Source organism: Trachemys scripta, chromosome 7 (genome assembly GCF_013100865.1).
Source record: "Trachemys scripta elegans isolate TJP31775 chromosome 7, CAS_Tse_1.0, whole genome shotgun sequence".
Classification (NCBI taxonomy): domain Eukaryota; kingdom Metazoa; phylum Chordata; order Testudines; family Emydidae; genus Trachemys; species Trachemys scripta.
Genome location: NC_048304.1, coordinates 83,912,894 through 83,929,288, shown reverse-complemented (window position 1 = coordinate 83,929,288; position 16,395 = coordinate 83,912,894). Strand labels below are relative to the sequence as shown.

Genomic DNA, 16,395 nt, shown 5'->3' with positions numbered 1-16,395 from the left:
GGGTACCCTACCCAGAAGTAGCAAAGCCACTAGTAAATTATGCTGGTCATCCCAAATGGAAGCCAGTAAAACCTTTGTTCCACACCACACTATTAGGCACGTGCATTCTGTATATGCCATGTGTTTTAAAGAAAAAATATTTTAGGAATGTTAAAGAGTGCTTAACTTTTTTATTGGGACAATTTGTTGTATCCCTGTCTCTATAAAGCCAGACGCTTTAGTTACCCCGAATCCAACCATACAGGGCTCAGAGGGAGCTTGTTAAACAAGATCTAAAATGCCGTTTTTATACAGACAAACATTGTAGCTTTAAAGTTTGATACTTTGTGGCTCTGCAAGGCTAGAAATGAGTGCTGTGCCCCCCATTAGTAAGCTGGGACTCTCCCTTTCACAAAGATAAATAGCTCACATTTCAAGCCCTGCAATATTTTTATGTACAGACAAGCTGTCACTGGCTCAGGCCTTAATCTAGCCTGTCCTAGGCCTCAGGCTGGAGTACTTTGGGTGGAGGAAGCAGAGAATATTCTTGTGGCACATGGATTTTTTTAAAAAAAGAAGTTGTTAGCAACTGTTCAAGGGGTTGGATGTTGGAATAAATCCTGGGGAAGATAGATTAGTGGGCAGACGGCAGGTAATGCAGTCCTAGGTGAATGATAACTAAATGTATCATGTCTGTGCTATTTATCACATGGAGGGCATGGTATATATTATACCAAAAACACACATTCACATACGCACATATACACACTTGCACAAATACACACACTTGCATACTCATGCACACATACATATGCAGTTACAAACTCGCTTATATATACACACACACCATAACACAGACATATGCTCACACATACATTCACACACATTCCAGGTGCATAATTGTGAACATATACAAAGCCGTGTATGCATATAAAGCTGCATATGCATTAATGCCCACACAAATTCTCAGACAATCTCATTTACAGTGAGAAACTGATGCAGCAATTTCAGAAAAAACATTACCATTACAATATGTTTCGGCAGCTTGCTTAGCTTCTGCCTTTGGAGCCAGAAGCCAATTTAAATAGGAGCTAGGGAGATAAATTGAATTTCCTGACCTCTTGGTGGAGCAGTTTTCCATGTGGGTTATTTATTTATTTATTTGAGGATTTCACCTCATTGTGGGCTTGCAGACTCGGGTTTACAGTGAAAGGAGGGGAGAGTGGCAGCAAGTTTACAAGCTCTGAAGGGTTTTTACAAAAAAATACAAGGAAAAATACAAAAAATACAAAAATCTAAGGCTCATGTGTTTGCTGAATCTTTGCTATACATCCAGCTGTTCCAAAATAACTGCCTTGCTGCAGTGTCACACAAATAAATTCCATCTCACAGGTACTGGTGATCTGAATGCTGCTTTGTGGTTTATAATGTAATCTGAATGCTCAAGTGGAATTAAAGTTGTGTATACATGGTTATATACCTATTAATGTTATCCCCTAAAGTCTTTCAATAAATGGGGTGAATATACACCTTATAGTGCTAGAAGTATAATGTGACAATGCAAGATATTTTTAATAACTACAAGTTTTGGGTCACCACATCAGTAACAACTTAAAATGGCCCTGAATTTAAACCCTGTCTCTAAATGTCCATAACCTCTGGGATGTTTGAAAATCAGATCTGCATCCTGCATCTGCTCCATCCAGGTATTAGACTAAAACCACAACACCTGAGTGCAAGGAAGTGTCCTCTTCCAACAGCAGTTGCTGATCTAACACCTGCCCTCCACTGGAAAAAAGAACTTTCACAGTCCTATATCACATCCCCTTGTTCTGGAATGGAAACAGTGGAAGCATTATTACCATGAATTGCCAAAAGCTGAGCAAGAAGGGCTACAAATTCAGTCCATCATCTATAATCAAAAGAGCCCCAGAGCATTAGAAAATACACAATAATGAAAATACGAAACCCAGCCACACTAGTATGGACACTGTTTAGTCACAAATGCACTTTCCTTAAAAAAAAAAAAAGAGAGATGATATGCACAACTTCCCACTTTTACTTCTATGTAATCTCTTTCCCTTTGTGCATGCTACAGCGAGAAGGGCGTCATATCCCACCCATGATCCGTGTGCAAAATTACCAGTGATACAATTGCAACAAATGGGGTAGACAACGGCCTTGGAATATTCAGATTGAAAAGGAGCTTGAAATCCCTCCTACTACAGTGGGAAGTCACGATCCGAGTGACTTCAGAGATTTGGCTCTCACCGATTCCCTCCTAAATTATTTCCTCGCTTGCAGAGGGGAGGGATAATGAATTCAGAAGTGCGGAGATAACAGAGATGAAGTCTGTTCTGTCCTTTCGCTCCACCCCCCCCCCACCTTGTCGTGTCCCCCCTCCCAAGTTTCCTTTCCTGCTGCCTCTGCCTGTCTGGCCAGATGCGCACTCGGCCACCTCCGCCAGCGCGGAGCGCAGCTTTCCGCCTCGCAAGCACCAAGCGCGGCAAGCGCACGACTTCCCCGAGAGCCTGCAAGCGGCAGAGACGCGAAGGGCGGCGTTGCGCGGAGTGTCTCGAACAAAGCCAACAGAAGGGTCCTTGTTAGCGGGCTGCTCCCAGGAGGGGGCGAGCGGCGAGGGGAGGGGCGGGGCAGGCAGCTCTCCCGTCCCCTGTCTCCTCCTCTAGCCCGGGGCCCGCCGCCCGCCGCCCGGGGACCCGCTGGTGACTTTGGCTCACTTGAGAACTCTCCTGCGCCGCCCGTCGCGGGCTCGGCCGCTGACTCCGACCCAGCAGCGACTTTCCGAGGGGCCAGGAGTCGCTCCGGCGGCGGCGTGAGGCTCTGGTGCCTGTACTGGGGGGAGGCCAGCTCGCTCCTCCGCCCCCGGGGGCTGCTCTGAAACCGACCCGACCCTCTCGTCCATTGCAGCCTCCCGGCATCTAGCCCTGGTGCCTGCCAGGGGGGAGAGCCCGGCCGCCGGCTGGGGGAGGCAGCGAGCCCCAGCCTGGCACGGGGGAAGCAGCGGCGCTTTCCCCGGAGCAGGCGCTGCGCCGCTGGAGGAGCGAGCGCGGATGGTCCCCTGGCCGGAGCCCGTCCCGCCGGGCAGAGCTCCCCGCGGCCGTCCCCGGGAGGAGCGAGCCGGGTAAGGCAACCGGTCGCGTGCACGGTCCCGGCGCCTCGCCGCCGCTGCTTTTGTTCCTTGGCGGGGCGGGGGGACCCTTCGTGCGCTGATGCCCGCGGCGCGCTCAGCCTCAGCCGGGACCGTGCGCGGGGGAGGCGCCGTCCAGCTGCGCCCTGAGGAGGGCAGGAAACGTGCCCCAAGGAGCGCGGCTGGGCCCCGTGCCCCCCCTCCAGACACGCCCCAGGGTCGTGAGAAGAGCGAGCACAGGCCGGGCGCGGTGGGCCGGGGAGAGCCGGGCTGCACCGGCTGGGGGCAGTCCGGGGGGCGCGCTGCCCCTGGTCTGTCTGTAAGTCCCGCGGCACTCCGCCTGCTCCTAGCGTTCCCCTAGTGACTAACCAGTACGGCCAGAAGGAAGGGAGAGAACAGAGCCCAAGAGCAAGCTAGACACGGTGGGTCCCTGGGAGCAACTAGCCGGATTTGGGCTTTGCAAAGGCCACGCTGCAAAAAGGAATAAGCTGCATGAAGCAGAAAGAGGAGAAGATAAAAAGCCGTTCAGCCCAAAGCCCAGGCTGCGATTTGGAGGGTCAGGCTCTCCTGCAAAGCCGGGAGCAGTGGTTGCAACCCTCGCCCGGCAGGAGTCATTACAATGATTGTCCTTCCAACTTTGGGATACAATTCGGGAAAACTTGTGTGTGTGCTGTGCAACGCGGCCTGTTCAGATGGAAGTTTTAGGGAATGATTCATGGAACCTCCTTCCAGAATGTAAATTGCCAGCAGATTTAAAATGAAGCAGCATTGCTGGGAGTGAAAGGCAGTTCAAAGCGCAGGCTAAAATGTGTGTCTTGAATATGCTGGGTCAGCACAGAGGTATGCTAGTTACACCAGCTGAGGATCTGGCCAATTAAGGAAGACCCACACATCCAGGTAGGTGGAAACAAAGAGACCGGTGCTAGGTATGGCTTCTTTTTCCATGACATGAAGAATAGGGAAGTGCAACTATATCAGAAACCCTGCAGTCCATTTATCTACAATAGTCCAAAAAAAGGATATTACACAATGGTCAGATGCTTTAGAGAAAGGTGTAAAACCTCCTTAATGCACCACATAGTGTTATACAGGGAGAGGGAGGAGGGATTTCTTCCTGATCCCAGCAGAAAGGTTGGTGATCTTTGTAACTAGGGTAGCTGAAGATGCGATTCCTATTTAATATCGATAGCTAAAACATTGTATGTTCCCCCGTAGCTCTTTACTTTCTTCAGTTTTTATCATGGGCTCACCCACCCACCTCTGCCAGTTCACTTCAGTCTTTAGTTGCAGCATCTTTCCTGGCTGCTATAGACAGCTTTGACAATCTACGTCAGAAATCCACCTCAGGTAGGCCTGACATGCAGCACCTTCTGATAATTCCTGGGCTTCTCATGGGCAGAGAATGTCAGCTGCCCTAAACCCCGTCTTGGTTTTGTAGACAAATGCCCATTTGCGACTTCATTTCACTACTGGAGTTAGCTAGATCTGAATGCAGTTCTTCAGGAGAGAAGATCTTTTTAGCTCAGGAGCCTCCCACACCATGTAGTTCAGGGGTTCTCAAACTGGGGGGGTCACAAGGTTATTACATGGGGGGTTGCGAGCTGTCTGCCTCCACCCCCAACCCCGCTTTGCCTCCAACATTTATAATAGTGTTATAAATTAAAAACACTTTTTTTTTTGTATTTAAGGGGGGTTGCACTCATGAGTTTGCTGTGTGAAAGGGGTCACCAGTACAAAAGTTTGAGAAACACTGATGTAGTTCTTTTGGTTACTTTGTTAAAAATTAAGGACAGACAGTCCAGTTCTAACTGTGAGCTTCTGTCCAAAAAGAGCAAAGTGTCTGGCTCTAGAAAAGGGGATTTACTCATAAGTTTCTTGGAATTGCATCATTTTTCTTGTCAATCCTGTTTTCTTGCTCAGAAGTGTGGAAAATTCTCCTCACTTACTTCTTTTTCTCCCTGGTGCAGACTGGCGCTGAGCACCAGTCCATGTCTGAAAGTTCCATCCAGAGAGTTCTGATGCAGAGTTGGCATTGGCAGGTCCACCGCAAATCTTGCTAATTCCTCCATTTTAGACTTCAGCCACAGGGATCGGAAGCACTGACTCCTGTTGACTTAGCTGATTGCTGTAGCCAAACTCTGAGATGGAGAAACACATAGGTGTATTCTTCTGTCAGAGCACGTGAGGCTTTCTGTGGATAATTTCTGTTAATATTCCGAGGTCTTATCCACATAAATCCCTCATTCATCAGTGGGAGAATAGATCCCTATATGTATAAACCACAGGATTTCATCTTGACTTAGATCCTTTGGGGAAAGGAGGTAAGTCCCTTTTTGCATTACTCGTCCTTTTCCATTACGAACTGGGGTGATTTATGGGTCCAGAGCAGGGTGATGAAGAGATAATGATGTTAGTCAGTAACGCACACACCTGACTTGTTGCTTTGGGGGGGGGACACTGTTTCCTGGAAATGTGCTATATGCACACAGATGCATTCTGGGATATTCATTCCAATTCCCCAGGAGCACAACAACAGATTTATTTACTAGCTGGAATTCTCTATTTCTTAACACTACTTCTTGCTTCCTGTCCTATCTGCAGGAGTTTGGATAGTGGGATCAGGGTAACATACTGCTTTGTTTACACAATAAAACTGGAGCAAATGCAGGTCTCAGACTAGCCTATTGAGCAGGTACAGTGCTCAGCAGTTTCTCTGTTCTCTCAATGCAGGAATGGGTCAAGGGGATTATGAGAAATAGAAAAGGACATTCCATTCCCATAGAAGCTGGGCGACTGTCTAAAAGGGCATTTTCCTAGAGAGGGAGAGAGGGAACCTGAGTTGTGGGAGGGTTTGAAAGCATACATAAAATACATATCCTTGAGAAAGAACTTACTGAGACAAAGACATACATTCGTTGTTCCAAATGTGTTCTGGGGGCAGAGCGAGAAGAGCGTGCACACACCAGTCAACATTGTATCTTGTGCTAGAGAGAAACAGCAGCAGCCAGGCACAACTCACTCCCTCTTTACCTGCATGTATGCTGGGGTGTAAGCCATAGTTCTCAGGACTACTCTTAGCCCTCCTTGGCAGTCTGCAGAGTGAACCACTTTGGGAACCAAGGAGGCAGTGATTGAGAGTTGGGCTGAGAGCAGAGATAGGTCCAGGAGATGATCTCTCTTACTAAGTAGTCTACAGAATAACTAGTAAACTATATACTGAATCGCTTTTTCCCCTTTCCAAACCATTTCCTGTATCATGCCCTTTTAGAGAAATCACATATCTGGATAATTTCTTCAAGGGCATATGGCCCAAGAGGTGAACAGGAGAAGCAGCCTCCTGCTACCCTTGCTTTCTAATAGATAGAAGAGTAGAAACTGAAGCGTTCATCAAGACTCCTAAACAACTCGCCATCTCATTCCTGGTCCGTCCCTACTGCTCCGTCTGCCCCACAAAGACCTCACAGTTGTAGAGAGTTACATTCTCTGTTACTTGTGTGTTTTTCATTTCTCCTGCTTAAAAGCTATCTGATGGCAGAACCCTTAGCTTGAATGTGTCCAGGGCACTGAAGGGGTGAGGTAGGGTCTAGCCTTTCATATTTGTAAAACAAGGGGAAACCAAAGCCCTTAACTCTGTCTCCCGCATCAGTTTTAATTCTATTAAAATTGTTTCCTAGCCCCCCCCCTTACTCTTATTCCTTCTGAGTAGAGGGTTTCTGAGGGCATAATTACATTGCCTGGACTTGTAATGTTATAACATGAAATGAGATGGCCAGTGCATATAATGAGCTGGTATGGTACACTGTGTTTTAGTGTTTCGTTTGTTCTGGAGTGGATTTGAGACATTCTGAGCTCTTCCACAATTGTAGTTCTTTGTCAGAGCTTCCTGAACATGAGGCACTTGGCCACTACGTTTTTGTTTCTACTTTATACCAGGGTTATAACACAGCAACATTGTGTGTCTACGCCAGAGGATTTTTAACTCCAATTGGTTGGTTATATAAGTTAGCTTAAGTTAGGTAACAGTCTGGACGCTCCCCAAACCTTTGTTCCAGGTTTGACACAAACATTTGTGGTGTCCAGGCTGACATGCACAAATGTGGTTGCTAACTTGAGTTAATTGGTAATGCTGATGAAGACAAAACCAGAGCGCAATCTGCTGCCTCCTTTACACCAGTTGGAAGGTATTTACGGAGCCCTGAGCGGGATGGAGGATTGGAGAGCAGCTATCAAAATGCTACCTGGAACAAGTCCTCTGTCCAGTGTTGATGTCTTTCCCTGAAAAGCTCATCTTCATTTAACTGTGGTTGAGTCAAGGGAGTATTTTTGGAAGCAGCAAAAATATCCAGTGATGCATATTTCACTTATAGTCAGATCCAGCAAACAATAACAGGATTTTGCTTCATTTCAACAGACTTTTCTGGCAAAAATCCCAGTGGAGGCAACCATAAAGGGGGGGCAGATGACAAGCCAAACAGAATTGCTAGAGAAAGGCAAAACTGCTAGAGAAAGAAAGGAGAGACAATTCCCCTTCTCAGGTGTGCACTATGGGTATGTCAACACGGCATTTTGGAGCAAGCCTGCCAGCCCAGGTTGACAGACTTAGGGGGCTTGCACTAGTGCTCTAAAAATAGCTGTTTAGACAGGGCTTTGTACTTGTGGCTTGGGCTGGAGGCAGGGCTTGGAAGCCCATCCCCTTCTTTAGTCTTCAGAGCCTGAGCTCCAGCCCCAGCTGCAACTTCACAGTGCTGTCTACACAGCTTTTTTTAGAGTGTTAGTGCGAGCCCTGCTAGCCCAGGTCTGTTATCAGTGGAGAAAGGGCCAGCATCCTGCCCTAGCACAGCACCTTATCAGACTGGTGTACTTCTGCTGTAGAGGAAAGAGAACACACAGTGATCCATCTGAACTACAGAGTCATGGCAGCACTACCATTATTAATAAAGCCCCTCATGTCTAAGTCATTGCTTAGTAAAGCCTTTTGGGATTCCACGAGTATAAAAGGCACGATAGAAAAGCAAATCCCATTCTGGTAGTCAAAGCGATCCGTTCCTATTTCAAGGCAGACACAATAATAAATAGTGGGCCTAGAAAGTCCATCTGTATCCAGAATTTTGAAGTAAATACATAAAAAGATTTTTATAAAAATGCCAGTACAGATCTGTTGGCGTTTACCAGCACTTTTTCCTGTTTCCCCAGTCTGTGCTGGGTTGGGAGCCAGAATGCAGCTTCTTTTCTTACAAATGCTCATCTCACTTGCTTTTCTTTTCTGAGTGGATGCTACTGTACCCAGCACACTTAGTCAGTTTAACAGGGCAGTGGAAAACCTATCCAGAGTGGTCTGGAGGAGGACTGTGAGGCAAAGTGAGGAAAATAAATAAGCAAGTCCCCAGCTTGACCTCCCACGAACCCCAGTGAGTAAACAGGCTCAGAAGAAAACCACTGGCATCCATTTTAAAATTAAGTATAACCCTTGCACGTTCTCTCTCTCTTTACATACACACACACATCTACCTAGATATATATTTTCTGGAGTCCTTACTTAGGTACTGAAGTCAATGGGAGTTTTACCTGCAGGATTTGATTCTTTATGTAACACACAACATATAATAAATAATAATAACTAGCTCCTAAATAGCAGTTTTCATCAGTAGGTCTCAAAGGGATTTACAAAGAAGGTGAATACTATTATCCCTGTGTTTTACAGATGGAGAAACTGAGCCACAAAGAGGGAGGAAGTGACTTGCCCCAGGTCACCCAGCAGGCCAGTGGCAGAGCTGGAAATAGAACCTAGGCCCAGTGTTCTATTCAGAAATTTTGGCATGTGAGTCAGAAACAAGTCCATCCTTTTCTCTTTCTACACTCACCAGGGCCAGATGTGTTAGAATTGAGGAAGGGAGGAAGTGGGCTAAGGAGTGAGCCACAGAATGCCCATGCAATTTTCTGGGAAAACTGCAAAGAGTCAGATGCTGTTATAGAATATGGTTGGTTCATGGTTTTATTTGTGAGCTTCATTTCTTGCGGTATGAAAGGTACAATTGGATTATTTTCGTTCTGAGGAACCTTGGGATGTGTGCTCCCTCTCTCTCTCTGCAGGGTAATCTCAACTTTCTCTTCAAACAGCAGTTGATAGGGGTTGGGAGCTTAACCAAGACAGGAAAATATTTCATTTTTCTTTCCTGACATGTCTCTAAGCCCTTCTCCAGTCCTGTTGGGAGAGGATTTCCACTGCAAATTTAAAGCTGCTGAGAGTGGGACTTGTAATGTTCTTTTGTCAGCTTTTTCCATAGGCTTGTAAGAAGTCTGCAGTCTTTGTAAGGGCAAGGGAGGAGCTGGTCTGGCTCATGTACTGTAGTAGGGGAGAGCAGTGGACAGTTTCTCCTGGTAGTACTGCTAGCATGATCACTGAAGAAAAGAGCAGCTATCAGAGAGGAGTGGGTGGGTAATAAACACTCTGATGGTGCCTGTCGTCTTTGTCCTGGCATGGGGTGCACCTGGAAGGAGAAGATGTCAGTAGCAAGTGAATGAGTGAGGAGCCTGGGTAAGGCCATAGCTAACAAGGGGGAATGGGCCAGAATTTTTCTGTTCTTTTACCATTATAGAGTTTAAGGCCTGAATGGACCATCAGATCCTCTAGTCTGACCTCCTGTATAGCACAGGCCACCAGCCCCACTCAGCAGCCACACACTAACGCAGCAACTGAGATTAGACCAAAGTATTACTGCCACCAGGAGAATAGACAGTTATGTCCCATACGCAGAGAATAGGGTGGACCAAGGTGCATCAGTACCTGAGGCTCTCACAATGGCAGGGAAACAATTAATCAAGATATACTCAGATAATCCTGGCAAGTAACCTGCTGCAGAGGCCGGTGAAAAGACCCCAAGGTCTCTGCCATTCTGACCTTGGGGGAAATTTCTTTTTGAATCCCACATCAGGCGATCAAGTTAGACCCTGAGCATCTGACCAAGAACCAGCCAGCCAAGCACCTGAGAGAGACAGAATGCTCAGTACCCCCTCAAAGCATTGGCCCACCCCACCCAGTGTACCATCTCCTGCCATGGCCATCTCTGATGTTTCAGAGAAATTCATTACAGAACTCCCAAGCAAAGAATTTCCACTTGGAAGGCTCTCTCCACAAGGAGAAGGGTTAGAAACTTATTGAAAAACAACAAAGAAAGCTTAAGTCTGCATCAGTCAACTGATAGCCCTTTACATTCTGTTGGAGCCTGCCACCTCATGCTGACAGTCCTTATTTTGCCAGTGAATAGCTTACAAATATGTCTTTCCCTGTGTCAGATTTGGTCGTGCACACTAGACCTTGCCCAAAGCTTCTGAGTAAACTTCATCTGAAGTTTCTAGAAGAAGCTATTTCTGAGATAAGATGTGGCCAAAATAAATAAATAAATAAATAAAAGAAGTTAGACATTTTTAAAAACAGGATTAAAAATTGATTGTCTGAGTTATGGATCTCAAAAACTAATTGCTCAAATCATCTCAAGTTTCGACAGAAATTGTCTGCTGGCCACAGACCATGTACCAAGATATAGGATGTAAAAACCACTACCATGGAGTTTTAAAGCAACTAATTACTATACATTGATAGAAGAAAAAGAATAGAATGGATATTGGACTGGACTGGGCCTCAGGAGATCAGGATTCAATCCCCAGCTCTGCCCCAGACTTCCTGCCTGACTTTGGGTAAATCCCAATCTCTCTGGGCCTCAGCAACCACCTGTGAAACAAAAGCCAGAACACGCCCCTTCTCTCACTTGCATTTTATTTTAACAATGGCTGCTGCAGTGTCCAGGGCTGTGGAAAGCCTATTCAAAGTAGTCTTCCTGTCTTGTCTATCCTTACACAACGTGTAAGGTCTGTGGGGCATGAACTGTCTTTTGCTGTGTGTACATATGGGTTCTAGCACAGCGGGGCTCTGATCTCAACAGGGGCCTCTCGCTGTTACCATAATACAAATAATAATATTTGATATATTTACCCTAGCAAAATAATGGAACAAATATTAAAAAAGAGAGAGAAACAGCTGTTAGCCTGTAGTGGATGATGGGAAAATGAGCAAATGAGAAGAACAGGGCAAGCAATATCAAGGAATTAGTAGCTTTTTAAAAAAAATCTAATTACAAAATGTATGAATAAATAGACTGCAACATGAGTGACTTGTAGAGTCTGTCTTCATAGTTTGCTTCTGTCCTCCAAAGTACTGCAGAGAACAAAGAGGAAGCAATGGTCCATTCTTCTCTTTTGTGGCCTTTCATGGACTACTTTTATTTGAAAACAAAACCAAAAACAATGAAAGAAACAAAAAACCTGAACTGCCCCAGATGACAGAACCTAGAACTTAGGAGAATTGTTAAGCTTTAAGAAAATTAGCAGCATAGACAGAGGAAGGCAGACTGGTGTGGGGAAGATAGGGAAGGAAGAAGGAGTTTTAAAGGTTCAGTTTCTTTTTCTGAGCTTGCTAATAACAATTCAGAAGTGACAAAAGTCTGCCCATATCAGACATCTGCTGTGCTCTCAACACTGGGTGCACATATGCTGTCACTCTTATATCTCTACTAACAAGACTGCTTTTGATCATCCTTTATGCAAGGCCACTGCCGTGTGGCAGCATCCAGACAACTTGTACATTCCCACTCAAACCCATCCCATCCACATATATATCCACCTACGTACTCCTTCCCTATATTCCTCTCCTACACATACACATTACCATCCAGCCCTCTAGATGGCTGGCAGCTAGGGAGATCCAAGTTTAACTCATGCCAAAGCTGGGTCAAAACAGAGGAGTCATTGAGAGTCTGAGGACTTACTCAGACTGGATCCTCTGACTCTTTGCTTACTGGAATCAATGCTGTAAATGATGTGTGGAAGATGTGTGTGTGTGGTGTGGGGGTGTGTGTCTTGTTTGCTTGCACTGGCCTATACAGAGATATGCCAGAATTCTTTTTGCTCAGAGGAGAGATGATATAAATCCATCCAGTTTCTCTCCCTGCAGCAAGAGATTGCATCAGGACCAAGTAGAGGAGAGAGTAAAAATGCTCTTAACCTAAAGTTACAGAGTCCTGGGAGTTTTCCAGGGATGCCACCTTGAAAATCCCTGAAAGTCAGTCCCCTATATCCATCTGAGGAGTCATAGGTAGGGTGGGGCAGCAGTTATTTGTACACTCACTAGCTCCAACTTTTCTGCTCTGACTGAGGCTTTCCAGGGTAACACTGGCTACTTAATTTGGATGAGAGTTGGTCCTATTTCAGGAAGCTTTAAAAATGTACAGTGAGACAACTCTTTTACTCACATATATACTCTTTGATTTTAATTTTTAAATAAAATTCTGCTTGGCCATCATCTTAAACAAAACAAAATGGTCATGTCAGTCAAACGTGGCCCAAGGCTTTCACGCTGTGACCAAGCGACACTCGTCCCATGTTCATGCTGCTTCATGTTATGCATTTCCTAATGGGACCCCTTTTTGCATGGCTGCTCCCAGCTTAACTGGCAAGAGGATGGCTACAGAGTAGATTGTCTATCTAACAGTGAGAATGGCCTAGTGACAGGGCCGGCGCAACCCATTAGGCGACCTAGGCGGTCGCCTAGGGGACTACAATTTGGGGGGCGGCGACCGCGGCGGTATTTCAATGGCGGGACCTTCCGCTGCCTCTATGGGGGGCGGCATTTCGGGGCGGGACCTTCCGCCACGTAGGGCGGCAGAAAAACTGGCGGTGCTCCTGCCTAGTGAATATAAATTCACACACGCACCACTCTCTCTATCTAGTGTTCCTATTTTGGGGGCATGTCGCCACATTTACATGCTTAGAATCCCTAAGTCAAGCTGATATTTCTGAGGATGTGTTTTGAAAACAAGCTGTACAATCCACCCAGACTTTATTTTATTTTTACATTAGTAACATAACTTGAGAAAGTCCAGAGGCAGCATGAAAGTTTCACTTAAAGAAAGGGAGCGGGAAAAATTTGTCATGTGTTTCCGAAGCAGGCGTACGAGTTTGAACAACCACTAAAGTGGTTAATACAATGTAGTCTGAAGAGGCAGTCAGGTTAGAAGCAACTTGTAGGCTACAAGGTTTTCTTCAGACTGTGAACAAAAGTAGCACCAGAAACCACAACTAAGACTACACTTCTTATCACACTGCTGTTTTCACAGTGTTTTTTCCTCATTAGCTCTTGTTATTTTTTAAATCTGATAAAGTAAAAAGATGAAATATATATTATAAGCAACTGAAAACAGAGTATTGTAGTGGAAGGAGTTGGTCAGCCTTAACTATTGCAGTGCTACCTGCAGCACTTATAATGTACAGCCAGGAATTAGAAACAAAGCATCTCCCACTTGGCAGGAATATCCTAGTCTATGTATTCTGTTCCATACAATTCTTTGAAGTGGGAATAAGTAGCACAGTGCATTAGTGTATAAGACTTTCCTGTTGGTGTGCAAGATTTAAATCCTATTTAGGCTTACAAATTAAATGTTTGATTTCAGCGAATGTTTGCTCACATCACAAAACTACCATCCAGTTTAGCACTATACATCAGTCTGGTGGTCTGTTTGGTGGAGGCCCAGGCAAGGAATAGCAGGAATACTGCAAAAAAGATTGAACTACATGGGAGTTATTGCATTCTGCCTGGCTCTGGCTGTCACTAAGTCCTGCAGTAGCCCCCTCAAAAACTACATGCTGAAGGCAAGACCTTTGGGCTGGGGCAGCAGTTCCCTTTGTGATTGGGTATGTGTCCTAATAAGCCCTCCAATATACTCCTATTCAAGGGTATTCTTGCCTCAGGTCTTTGTTCCAGGCAATGAATCACATGCAGTCCACACAAGTATAAATAATCTACAGCCAATCCATCCATTAAGTGGACTGCTTTTTTGCCATTTATGGCATTAGGAGAGCCTCTCAAGTGAACTATGCTCTTGCAGTTACTCCAGGCTGTCTGTGAACTTATATATAACGTAAATATTTCCAGGAGCTGTAGCCGCAGTTCCAGTTTGACTGATGGGATGAAATTCAGAGTTGGTTCAAGCAGGCTGCAGTTTCTCTGGAGTTACACCCTCTTACATGGGTCTGAATTTGGCCAATGTAGTCTGCAGTCAGCCGGTTCAGCTTTGGTTTGAAGAAACATCTCTACCCTGCACTAATCAAGCAATAAAACATCATTGATTATTTAGCCATTGAGTGCTGCTTATCCCTGGAGAGTGTGTCTGAGAGGAGTGGTGGGGATGGAGAATGGAAGGATGGAGAAGGGCACAGCAGAGGAGATGCGGAGTCTATGCAAAATGAACAAATAGAAACCCGTTCAAGATTTCTTATGCTAGATGAATTTCCATACTAAGGTAATCCTCGGCCCAACTGACACCAAAGCAGATTCCATTACTGTGAGACAAGGGAGCCTTCGCCCTGTCTGACACTGGAGTACTCCGATTCTAGAACATTAATACTCTATGGCAGCATTAACCAGCTGATACCACAATCAAGTTCAAAGAAGTTGCACCAGGGCATTGGAGAGGAGTAAGTAGTGCTACAGGTTCATTTCCATTGAGTTTTAATTTGTCTCCGATTACAGTCATAAAAGCAGGGGTTGGAGGTGAAAGAAAGGATGCATGAATAAAGGAATCCCAGAAAGTAGTATATTCAGATGCTATTTTTTTCATTTCTTGTGTAACCTGTGCTGGCTTTCGTGTACTATACAACGTGTGTATGTTCCCTGTGCCTACTCTTGTTACAAATTTGGTTGCCAAGATACTTGGTTTTGTGCTCCATCTGCACCTACCCATCCACAAGTTTGGGTTGCAGTATGATTTTACCTGAACGTGTTGCAGACCCAACTGCAGAACCCTTCTCTTTTATCCTGGCTTGGGACTGGCACGGCTTACCTATTTTAAAAGAAATGAAAAGCAGACAAAAATAAGAATCTCTACAAATCATTACACTGTGTAGGCTGCTCAGAACAGTTCTGTAGGCGTCTGCAAAACTAAACGTTTCTCAGCCACGTTGATTCAGTGGAGTGGGGATCAATGTAGACATTGCAGTTAGGGCTGGAGCTCGAGCTGTGAATCCCCTCCCCGAGGCTTCAGAACCCAAGCTCTAGCCCAAGCTTGAATGTATACACAGTTTTAGCACCATAGCGTGAGCCCCACAAACCCAAGTGTGTAGATCTGCCTGTTGAGACTTACTGCCATGGGTTTTAAAACACAGTGTAGACATAGCCTTAGATGCCCTATCATGCAGATGCCATTCTCTCTGGAGGAAGTTTCCCCTAATACTGTGGCAGGAATTCTCAGCTGGTACCATTTTGGCTTCATGTTCCCATTTCAGGAATTCAACTTATTCCTAGTGTAGACACTGCAGTGAAGTATAAGGGCGGGGTCTGGACAAGCTGGAGGTGTGGTCGTTCAGATCAGATGTTTGGCAAATGTTTTCTCAAGACATTGGCTCTAGCTGCTGTGCAGGTGGAAGTTGAAGAATTCCCAGCACTTTTCAGAAAGTAGAAGCATCATCTTTGTGGGCAGCCTGGCCAGAATTCTCTCTTGTTAAGGGCCTGCACAGCTAAGAATCCTGGGCACCTCTCAGGATCAGTCCCTTAAACTAGTTTTAGTATTCAAGGCAGCATGTGAGCTATTGCCGAGCACATAATAATGGGCGCTGGTTGTGCCTGTATAGTCGCTGCATGCCCAGTGTCTTTGTAAGATATTTGGAGATATAAGAGATGATCTAGGGGGGGAAAAATGGTTTCATTCTAACATTCTTTTTTTTCCCCACAGATGTGGCTAAAACCAGTTACATCTGTTTCTTACTATCATCAGTATTATGTTCAATGTCAACTCTGGCTGACAGCTTTCTAAACCCCAGAGACCTATGAAAGATTGTATGTTCTGGTGCCTGATGTAACCCTTCTCATGCCAATTCTTAGTAACCCATTCCATGGGCTTTTGGGATGATTTGGTTACATCTTTAGTAGCAAGTGTCAGTAATTTTCCACAATGCTACTGTACCAGCCTGTCCTTTTTGCCTGGGGATGTATAGCTGTGTGTGTCCCTATCTGCAGGTTTGCCTGTAAGAACTGCTTTTCTTTGACTAGTATTTATTAACCCTTTTTTATCTGTAAATTTATTAAGTCTTGACCTTCTTGTCAATGTCAATTGTAACAACCTGGGCCATAACTGAAAAACATTTCTATCTCTAGTTGTGGAGAGAGCAGCAGTCAGTAGATCGGTCAAGCACAGGATCATCACAACCAGGGGAAAGCTCAC

The 16,395-nt window shown here is 45.4% G+C and overlaps 1 protein-coding gene across 4 annotated transcripts in view; it reads left to right on the top strand.

Moving 5' to 3' along the window:
- Positions 1–2,398: 2,398 nt before the first annotated feature.
- Positions 2,399–16,395, top strand: part of CHST3 (carbohydrate sulfotransferase 3) — a 40,332-nt gene continuing 26,335 nt past the window's right edge. The window contains exons 1-2 of one of the 4 annotated variants that reach the window (XM_034775695.1): positions 2,399–3,121; positions 8,829–8,945. The gene's annotated coding sequence lies outside the window, so the exon portion shown is untranslated. Of the gene's footprint in view, positions 3,122–3,355; positions 4,025–8,828; positions 8,946–16,395 lie in introns of those variants that run through there. The other 3 variants (XM_034775696.1, XM_034775694.1, XM_034775697.1) reach the window with 3 other exon arrangements.